A 10,390-nucleotide genomic window follows, 5' to 3' on the forward strand; every position below is an offset into this window, starting at 1 on the left:
ACCCATAAACCATTTTGAGAGGAAATTCCACTGGGTTGAACTCAGGAACATTACGTAATAATGGATGACTGCAAAACATACTCAGAAACAAAATGAAATCTAGAAATAACCTGAATCCTTGAAATGATAGTATTACCCTAACCAGATAACCAGGGAATCTGCAGATGAGACACTGTTATAGCTCGCGGTATTTTTGGTTCATAATTTGATGCTCTCACAGAAATTTTACATCAATAAATAAATAAATAAATAAATAAAATCTTAAGTTTCTCTTAAGTTTTTTTTTTCCAAGGGTCCTTGGCCTGAAAAAAAGCTTCTGTTTTATTGCACACAGCGCCCACCTGTGGGAATTGCAGGATAGAACAGACAAAATCCAGAAACATCTGACTGACATCAACTGTAAATTTTCATCCACAACACAATTTTTGGATCAGTTTAGGATTCCTTCCACCAGAGCTTCCTCGTTGGCCTTCGTTGGCCCCTCCTCAGTTGGACTTTTATGACGCAGCATGTACAGTAGTGGATCAAAGTGGATCAAAAAAGTTCATCAAAGTTGTCCTAAGACAAGAACGGGTAGGCTATTGCTCGAAATTCATTTAGAACTTTGATCCACTTCAAATGTTGACTACTGTATTATTAAACACATTTGTTACCTACAATTTATATGTTTGTATGTATGTATGCATGTATGTATGTCACTGATTCTGACACTGATCACTGATTCTTGAAATAAGGGACAAAACAATGTTACAATTTGCCTTAGAAAACAATAAATTGTTTCATTTAAAAAGGGTTTTAAAATGCCCAAAATGCCCAAATATGAATATCAGGTTAATTGGATGGCCTAATAAAATATCACAAAATACTTAAAGTGAACATTGCATTATTTTATACATTAACAACAGCTTTTCAAAATCTGTCATCAAATCATGTCAACTCTGTCAGATATTTTGTCTAACGGTGTTAACATGTAAGCTGACGGAGTGGAAAAGTGCTCCAAAAGTAATTTATAACAACTACATACCATGATAATATGATCTAAGTATACATGTTGATTGACTTAAAATATCTTTACCCAAATGCCATATAATAGCTTTAATAAAAATAATTGTTTTTATCTGTACTGTAGGAAGACATGGCTAGACAAAAACTGTCAGTGGAGGAGCAAAGAAAAAAGAGAAACAGAGAGTTCCAGATAAAAAGGAGAGAAAGAATTAACAGTAGGCGCGTTTCCATTAGAGATTTGCGCAAAACTTTTGCATTTTTTCTAAATGTTGACAAAAAACTATTGCGAAATGACGGCGTTTCCATTAACCGATGTTATGCGACTTGCGCGATAAGTCATTCCAAAAATCATGGCAACGGACATTGGTAGGTTTATGTATATCCCAGCCACTGCACTGGCCACTATTAGGATTATTATGATTATTATGTAAGGAGATGTTTGTGTGTTATCCAATCATTAATGGCAAGGAAAGACCCTTATACTTGTGAGCGGCACATACAAGATATTTCTGGTTGTTTCTCCCTCATTTCTGCTTCAGATCTTGATTGTGGCATTTATTTGAGGCTTAGAATCCAGTATTCCTGTAATTCTTTTGTCTTTTATGAATTTAATAAAGAAATCTGTCTCGTATTCTGTCCAAACATACTGTGTCCTCTACGTCGGGTGAAATTTGCTGTTTCCATTGCAGATTTGCAAAATATTTCTTTTTTGAATTGCCTAAAAAAAAACACCCCCTGCGAGCGTAAAAAACTTTTTTGAAATAAATGAGAGTTTTCGCGAAATTGACGTGTTTTCATTGGCCGTATTTTCAATTTGCGCAATTTGAAGGGTAATGGAAACGCGGCTACTGACCCAGAAAGCAGAAGAGACCAGTTAGAAAAGGAGAGACAGAGATGGAAGGACAGGGCCCAAAACAAAAAATAAAATAAAAGTAGGAGAATTAGGACCAAGAGTAAAGAGGCACCGCAGAAAGTATTGGAGAAAAGCAAAGAAAAGGTCCAGAGCTATGCAGAATAGATGGCTAAATGAAATAGACACCCCATCAGAAAGTCCTCTGGACCAGAATTTTGAGGGCGAAGGGCTGGAGAAGGCAGGCAGATTACAGGGAGAAGAAGAGGGTCCAGGCAGAAGGGAAGTGTATTCGGCGGGAAGACTTGTGGAGGTTGAAGGGCAGAAGGTTTTTGGGCGATGACGGACTGAGGCAGAACCGATGAGGGAGGATGACAGGATGACAGGGAGGAGATGGAAGTTTGCCGGGCCATGGTGGAGCAGAGGGTTCAGAAGGACACTGCGAAGCCGCTGGCTCGGGTAACTGAGGTGTAGACGGGGACACAGAAGGGCGCGGTGGAGACAGAGGGACTGAGGACCAAGGAGTAGAAGGGAGTGAGGAGTCTAATGGAGCCGGGGGGACGAAGTGAAGCCAGAGAAGTGCAGTCTAGAGGTGATTGAAGGTCGACGAGCGACCAAGGCGGATCCGGGGGGATGAGGAATCCTGGTGGAACTGGTGAACTGATGGGCCACAGCAGAGATGAAGGAGGTAGGAGCCAGGGGGTGAGCTAGTGGACTGATGGGCAGATGTTGAACCCTGGACACAGTGGCTGAAGTCGGATCCCAGGCATCCACTGTCCAAGATGGTGCTGAGGACTGAAGCTCCTCAGCTAGACCACCATTCCACTGGCATGTAGAGGGCGAGTGATGGGGCTGACAGGATGCAGAGGAGATGAGGATGGCTGCTGGATAATGAGAGGATGCGGGAGAGGGAGGTTGGGTGGGAATTCAGGCTCAGGAACCGACTCAGGCGTAGCGGCGACCATCTCTACTGAGGGCTTGGGCGGCGAGGCGGTGGCCATCTTTGCCAGAGACGGATTCTCAGGTGTGGCCTGAGACGAGACCTCAGGCATGGCAGCGGCCATCTTGGCCGGAGACGGATTCTCAGGGCAAACTTGGCAGGAGACGAGGGCTCAGGCGTGGCGGCGGCCATCTTGGCCAGAGACAAAGGCTCAGGCGTTGCGTGAAGCTCAGGCTGGGCAGGCATGACTTGAAGAAGCTCAGGCTTCAAGTCCGTTTCGAAGCCTCGACACAATACGGCACATTTGCTTCAACTGTTTCAGTGTTTCACAAAGCCTCAAACTGCCCACCCCTAGTTACAAGCCGATCTGCAGGATTCAGTAGGGTACGGAGAACGCCTATTTTCTCTTAATTCAGTCAGTATATAATTACCAACTTTTTGGGTATGGTCGGTTCTTCTGTCACGCTTTGGCTGCATGAGGCACGTTCAGGAAGACCAGGAAGACGGATCAGGCTTAAACTCTATTTATTGACAAACAAGACACATACCAAACTTAGCAAGCAGTATAGACGAGAACCAACAAGGGAGAACTGAAACTAGGGAGACTATATACACAGACAAATTAGGAGAATAAGTGACAACAGGTGCACACGGTGAAACCGATTAACAAGGAAACACAAACACAGAAGACAAAACAAAGTCCAAGACTGGTGTCACAGTGACACTCCCTTTGCCATGTCAAAACTAGGTAAATATCTTTAATCAGTTTGATTCTCGATTAGTTTGTCAACACAGTCGATTGTGTGTCAACACCGTCAATTGTGTGTCAACACCGTAAGATGGAGGTTTTTCATTTTTATATAATTTTTTTTTCTTTTGTTCAATTGAGTGTGTTCATACATTAAAACACCAACTTATCTACATGCATCTGTCTTGTGTGCACAAAACCACTGATTGTATATATTAAAAATTAAAAAATTAGTAAACTAAATGAAGGTAATATAAAATGGCTTATTAAAATAATATGGTAAAATAATATTAAAAGTGTATACAATGCAATGTATCACTTACCTTTGCTAAAGCACACCATTTCTATACACTTAAAGACTCTACACAAAAAAACTAATTTTCATAATTAATACATACCTGTATTTACTTCCCGTTTTCGGTCGAAGACCAAAGTAGTCGATTGTCGAGTTCTCCACTGTTGCTTAGTTACCTATGATCACGCGTGAACTCGACAATCGACTACTGTGGACTTTGACCGAAAACGGGAAATAAATACAGGTATGTGCGCTGGCTGAATTAACATCATTTTTATCCATATCTTTCACATCTACTGCAGTCAGATTCACCGTGTTCACTCTGAAGGAATCACTCACATGGCTGGTGCACTTGTAATGACACATCAAGGATGTTAAGAGGCTAAAAGCAGGTTTAAAACTCTCCCCATTTAAGTCAACAGGGTGCAAATTTTAAAAAGGGGGTTTAACACGGTTTAGGCAACACCGATTTTTGTCGTTGTTCTCTGTACTGACAGCACTCCAAATTTACAAAAAAATTCGCTCAATGTTAAAATTGACCGGAGTTCTCCTTTAATATCCAATGTATAGAAAGCAGACCATGGTACTAGATGCCTGTGGATTTGTCATGTCTGGAGGTAAACTCTGCAGGAAAGTGTATTGTGTGTGTCTGTGTCTGTGTCTGTGTGTGTTTTTGTTTCCTCCGAGAGGGCAAGGGAGGCAACTGCATCCTAAAGAATATTGAATGAGAAAATAATCCACAGCGCTGCCGTAATTGTATAATTTACTTTTAAATTATTATTACTTTGCTTAGCTCGGAGGAGAGTGGTACATAATGGTACTGAAGCGTCCATTGTAGCGCGTAGTTACAGATATCAGTTAATAAAGCTACAGCAACATTAGTTAATTGTTTTTGTATCGCGACAAAATTGCTTCCCTACCTTCAGATACAGACGAGTTCAAGTCATGTCAGGAACATCATATTGCAATTGAACGCACATGAATGCCACAACAAAGTGTAAATAAGAGTGCATGGGAAGCCCAGTATTTTTTTAAACCCCTATTTTATGAGTTGGGGGCATATCAGTGAGAAACGTGTCAGAATACCATATGTGACATTGTCAGACTTTTTTTGCAGACTATAATAGCATTGATGCACGATATTGCATTTTGGCCGATATTCGATATGCCGATATTTTCAAACTTATTTTGTCCGATGCCGATACCGATATATATACATTTTCCCCCTGATATATTTACACTTTAATTTTACTGAAGAGAAATCCAAGTCTCTCTCCTGTAGCCTACTACCTTTACCATATTACACTCATGTGTTCTGCCCTGCAAAGGCAAAAGACCTTAACTCGCTAGAGTGTGAAACTGAGAAAAATGACTTTAAAGTTTCTGTTTTGTCCAGACAAAAGTATTATAGGTAGGACTCCCAAAATTTGACAACTAGTTGCTATAATGAAGAAATGTTTGTATGCAAAAAATCTTGAGCTCAAACTTGACCTTTGACCCTTGTTTGGCTGTTACTGTACTCTGCCTTTGTATCATATGCCAAAAATAAGGAGTCGTGCAAAGGCAAAAGGCAGTAACTGACATATAATCAATATTTGCTTGCTGTCCCCCATACTTACATCCATTATAAGAACACCTAACCAAGGTCTAGTCATCATGGTATGTGTTTTAAATTATATAGAAGACCTTTGGTTGTTCCTATTTAGTGCTATAATGATCAGGATAGTGCGGCAACACTAACAACGTTAAACAGTATGACAGATACAGATAAACAGATAAGTAAAACGTAAACAGATAAGTTACTTTGCAGTACAGTATGTACAGTATGAATAAATGCAAGAAATATTTTCACAATAAAGATAATTTAATTATAATTGAATACAAATGTTTTTTTGTTTTTTTTTTAATTACAGAGGAGCAGTAATTTATCAATTTGCAACAAGAATATTTCATATTCATTAGGCGTGTTTAGGCCTTTATTTTGAAATAGCAATAAACATGAAAAATAATGAAAGATTGGTAGAAAGCTCAGTTTGTTTTTATACCAAGAGTTAAAAAAAATAACACCAATTAAATTATCTAAAAAAAAAAAGTCAGATTTAAAAAAATATATATATAAACAAAAATATTATGGATTCTCGATTCGTGATGCGGCTGCCAGCTATAACGCACATATGCGCTCTTTTTATGCGTTTATTAGAGGTTGAATTAAAATGACGGTGACAGTTAAAGGGTTAAGGGCCACCAAACTGCTCAAGATGCACAGTCAACGAACTCGACTTGGATTACTGCTTTTTATTTCTGAGATAATATAGACAGAGTCAACCGAAAAAAAGTTGGAATTACTTTTACCATTTAGGTTAGCCTACTTTGTACGGACGTTAGCGATAACTAGCTTAGTGCTATATGGATTTGTGTACGATCTGACATGAACACCTGCAAGAAGGAAATATGGCTCAAACACGTATGGATTGTTGTGGATACAGCAGATGACGTGCATTGCTATGGATTATGGATTATGCATCTTCCATGGATTATATCGGATTGCATGGAAAGGTAGGATGCCTGTGTATTTAATAATTGGGTTTCGGCGTCTGATGTGAGGCGAGTGTCAACGTTAGCGCTAACTTACGTGACACAGATTAAATTTAGCTAGCTCCGGGCTGTCACTGATATTGACAGATCTGAACCATCGCCCTGAACAAAAATAACAACATTTATGACAACCTATTAGCTTGCATACCATCTAAGTATGGCTTGTTCACCTTGCTTTGTTTCTGATTGCATACTTGGAGCAGTTAGTCTGGCCAAAGATGTGTTGTGTGTATGTTACGTGGTTTGGTGACAATTAAAGAGCGCCACATTTGACAGTATGACAAAGCCAGAGTACAGTAACATCACAGCGGCACCGTAACATCTCTCTTGATGCCAGGCTAAACAAAGTCAGAACACTGTAACTCAACTTCAGCGTGCTGGAACAAAGGCAAAGAGCCGTAACAACTGTTACGGTGTTCTGCTGTGGTTTCTCGTATGGTTTTGGAAGTTACGGTTGTCATGGCCCTTTATTTTCTCGTTAAAACAATCAAATTGACTCACGATATTTATTCACATGATAAAGGAGGTCTCAAATACCACAAAAATGACACTAACTCATTTTTGACCAAACATGATGTTACGGCGTTTTGCCTTTGTAGGGCAGTGTTGTAGATAAGACAAACAAAACAACATTTGATTCTACCATAAATGTATAATTTTACAAATGTAGACAGACATTCACCCCTGAAAAATAAGTAAATTATTTCACTTGGAGAATAAATGATATGCCAGTGCCACATTATATTTATAAGTTCAGACTTCAAACTTCAGTCCTTAGGAGTAAAATAAATAAAAATACATTTTCAAATAAAAAATATAGGCTACATCTTCTACTTGAACAGGTCTACCAAATGCTTCCCTGTTTTCGGTGCTGATGCATTGGTGATGCGTTCATGTAACATGTAAGGGTGGCGCTGCCAATAAAGCAACTAAAAGCTGTCACAAAGAACCGCAAAAGTAATGATTATGAATATGTAAAATATAGCTAGGAGACATTTTAATAGTTTATTATGTAAGGGGGTTACAGTATTCAGACCCAGGACCAGATATGATGAAAGAAGACCCGGAGTTGTGAAGTTCAATCAAATAAGTAAAAATTTACTGAAGAATAGTTTGCAGTTAAATTGGTAGAGCCAGCGTCAAAGTCTCACGAGGAGGTTGCAAGCTAACTCTACCTTACACAGAAATCTTACACCAATTATACCATTTCCAAGGACATGTATTCTGATCCATGCCAATTTTGGGTCATAATTTATTTAATGAGATCGTTCCTGATGCATCCCTGGCAAACAACCCTTTTTCTATTACTATTTTTATTTTATAACTAATTTATCAGTCCCTAACTGCCTAATTCACAAAATTCGGGGTACCCCTATCTGAGATGGAAGAGATAGAGTAGGTTCGCGGTGCCCTGGACCTTAAATCCAGGGACGTACTCTGCTGGGGTGTTGCTACACCAACAATGCCCAGTGGGGCCCCCACAGAGCACGCTTCGCTTGCGCTGTCTGCTCCTGTTAACTTTAAATTTTAAACAATGCTATCAGCGACTTCTTTTTATACTTTTAACTTCAGTATAATTAATCTTCACTCTCCTCGTCGGAGTGAAGCTCTTCCGTTCCCCTTCACAATCTCTTCCATTCAGACAGCCCTATATCCTATAATATAATAAATATTACTACCTTGTTTGTTGGTTTGCCAGGGGTGTCACCACAGAATGATTGCCCGCATTCTCCACCAAACTGTAAGGGGGTTACAGTATTCAGACCCAGGACCAGATATGATGAAAGAAGACCAGGAGTCGTGAAGTTCAATCAAATAAGTACAAATTTACTGAAGAATAGTTTGCAGTTAAATTGGTAGAGCCAGCGTCAAAGTCTCACAAGGAGGTCGCAAGCTAACTCTACCTTACACAGAAATCTTACACCAATTATACCATTTCCAAGGACATGTATTACATAAACATTCACTTCTGATTGGCTAAGAGAACATAAAGTCTAAACAATGATACACTTATAGATAGTTATAGACAGCAGGGTACATTGACATTAATTAAGATAATTTGTCATCCGAGTCCCTGTCGATCCCATGATGACCTCGGGGGTCGTCAAAAGGGTCCCAAGATCTGCTGCTACATACCACGAGACCTGCACAGAACATGCAACGCATACACAAAAGCACAAAGAGAATACCAGTTCTACCAAGGTTGTAGAGAGCCTGAGCTCATTGTTATCAGGTCAGACCCAAAACATACTGATAACACCTTCACTCCTCAGAAAGAAGTACAGATACTGTCCACTTCATTCTCTAGAGAAATACACATGAAAGAAATACAATTCTGTGAACTAACTGTGAACTAGATCATGTTGTAAGTCACATAGAAGCTGAACCCTGTAGCCTTAACTTGGTCAGCAGAAGACAGACACAGAGCCATCTGATGGGCCTTCAGGCTTGCCCTCTTCTAGTTGATTATCGACGCGTCTGGTCGAATAATTTTTACTCTACGTTGAAATAATAATAAAGTAGCCAACGTTGGTCATATAGACATTTTGTCAATGTTTGAGATAAAAAAACAACAACAACATTCTAATCAAATAAGAATGCATCTGCAAACACTGCATAGATGCTCTTGTAGCCTATTTTACTGTTACAATTATATATTGTTTATAGTTTTAATGTATTTGATATAATTTATATATTGCTATAACTTATAACAGCAGAAACAAAGCATAGTGATTGGTTTGTTTTGTTTTCTTCATCTTACACATTTCTCATGTCTCATTAAATGTCATAGTTGTGCACAATGAAATAATTCTGTAAATAACAAGAAGAAAATAATCAGAAAAGGCCAAATAGACAGACCGAGGTAAAATACTTTTGTTTAGTTGATAAAAAACATAGTTGTTCAATACACAATAAGATGTTCAATTATTTTGCATGATGAGTAAAAAGCACAAATATATATATTTTTTTATAAACAAATTATATGTTTCCTCAAAATGTTCTCAGAAAATGCATGTACAAATTCAAATCAGATATGTCATGTGTTTATAAGTACAGACAGTGTAAATTCCATTAAAGGTGAACTAAGTAACTTTTTTTTACCTTAACTGAACAGCTTCGGAGTCATTGGAATGGTTATATTACTTATTTCGGGTTGAATGGTGGTCGTTTCGCACCCCCCTGGTGCCCGTGAGCGGAAAATCCGCACTTGCAACTTTGAGCCGGCGGGCCGCCAGCCGCCGCGTCAGGAAGTCTCGCGTGATATCAGGTCTCGCGATGTAAACAATTGCTTTACGGCCAAAAGAAATCTGCTAAAATGCTGTCATTATTGCGCTCCCTCACGCTGTCCGAACCCGAATGAAGAAGACGTTTTAAAGAATGTCCCATCTGCTTTGATGTCGTTGATCTATAGCCTCTGGTGTCTGAGAATCACCAACGAGTTTTTACAAATATCTATTCCGAAGCTGTGGGGGGAGCTCTAGAGAGAAACCTGCGAGCAAAAAGCGAGAATACAACGAAGAAATCCCAAAGCTACTGAGTGCTGCTTTAATGTCATTTAAACCCCACACGAAAACGAGATTACAGTCTACATGAAACACAGTTCAAAAAAAAAAAAAAAAATCTGTCATAATATGTCATAATATCTGTCAATCTGTCATCTGAACACAAAAGGTGAAACTTCGAAACATCTTTGAAAAAATAACATTTTCATAAATTTCTACTTCTGTGCTGATAAAAAAATAAAACAAAAAAACACACACACACCATACAGCTTTAGGCTATGTTCACACTTAGCGTCTTTTTTCAAACTGCCAGCGTCTGTTCTACATTATAACCCTATGGAGTAAACCGTTTTTTCAAAAAAGTCCTGAGCGCTTTTTTAGACGCCACCGCCGGCGTCTTTTTCTGCAGCTCAGAGCGTCTTTTTAAGTTGAAAAAAGTTCAACTTTTCTGAAA

At 39.0% G+C, this 10,390-nt stretch overlaps 1 long non-coding RNA gene across 1 annotated transcript; it reads right to left on the reverse strand.

The window, feature by feature from the left end:
- Positions 1-8,239: 8,239 nt before the first annotated feature.
- LOC309514053 lies at positions 8,240-10,052 on the reverse strand. The gene is made up of 2 exons (XR_014211590.1): positions 10,003-10,052; positions 8,240-9,516 (listed from the first exon to the last, which is right to left on the reverse strand). It is a non-coding gene; the product is annotated as an uncharacterized lncRNA (long non-coding RNA).
- Positions 10,053-10,390: the final 338 nt, after the last annotated feature.

Source organism: Leuciscus leuciscus, assembly GCF_965113295.1.
Source record: "Leuciscus leuciscus genome assembly, chromosome: 1".
In the NCBI taxonomy this organism is placed as follows: domain Eukaryota; kingdom Metazoa; phylum Chordata; class Actinopteri; order Cypriniformes; family Leuciscidae; genus Leuciscus; species Leuciscus leuciscus.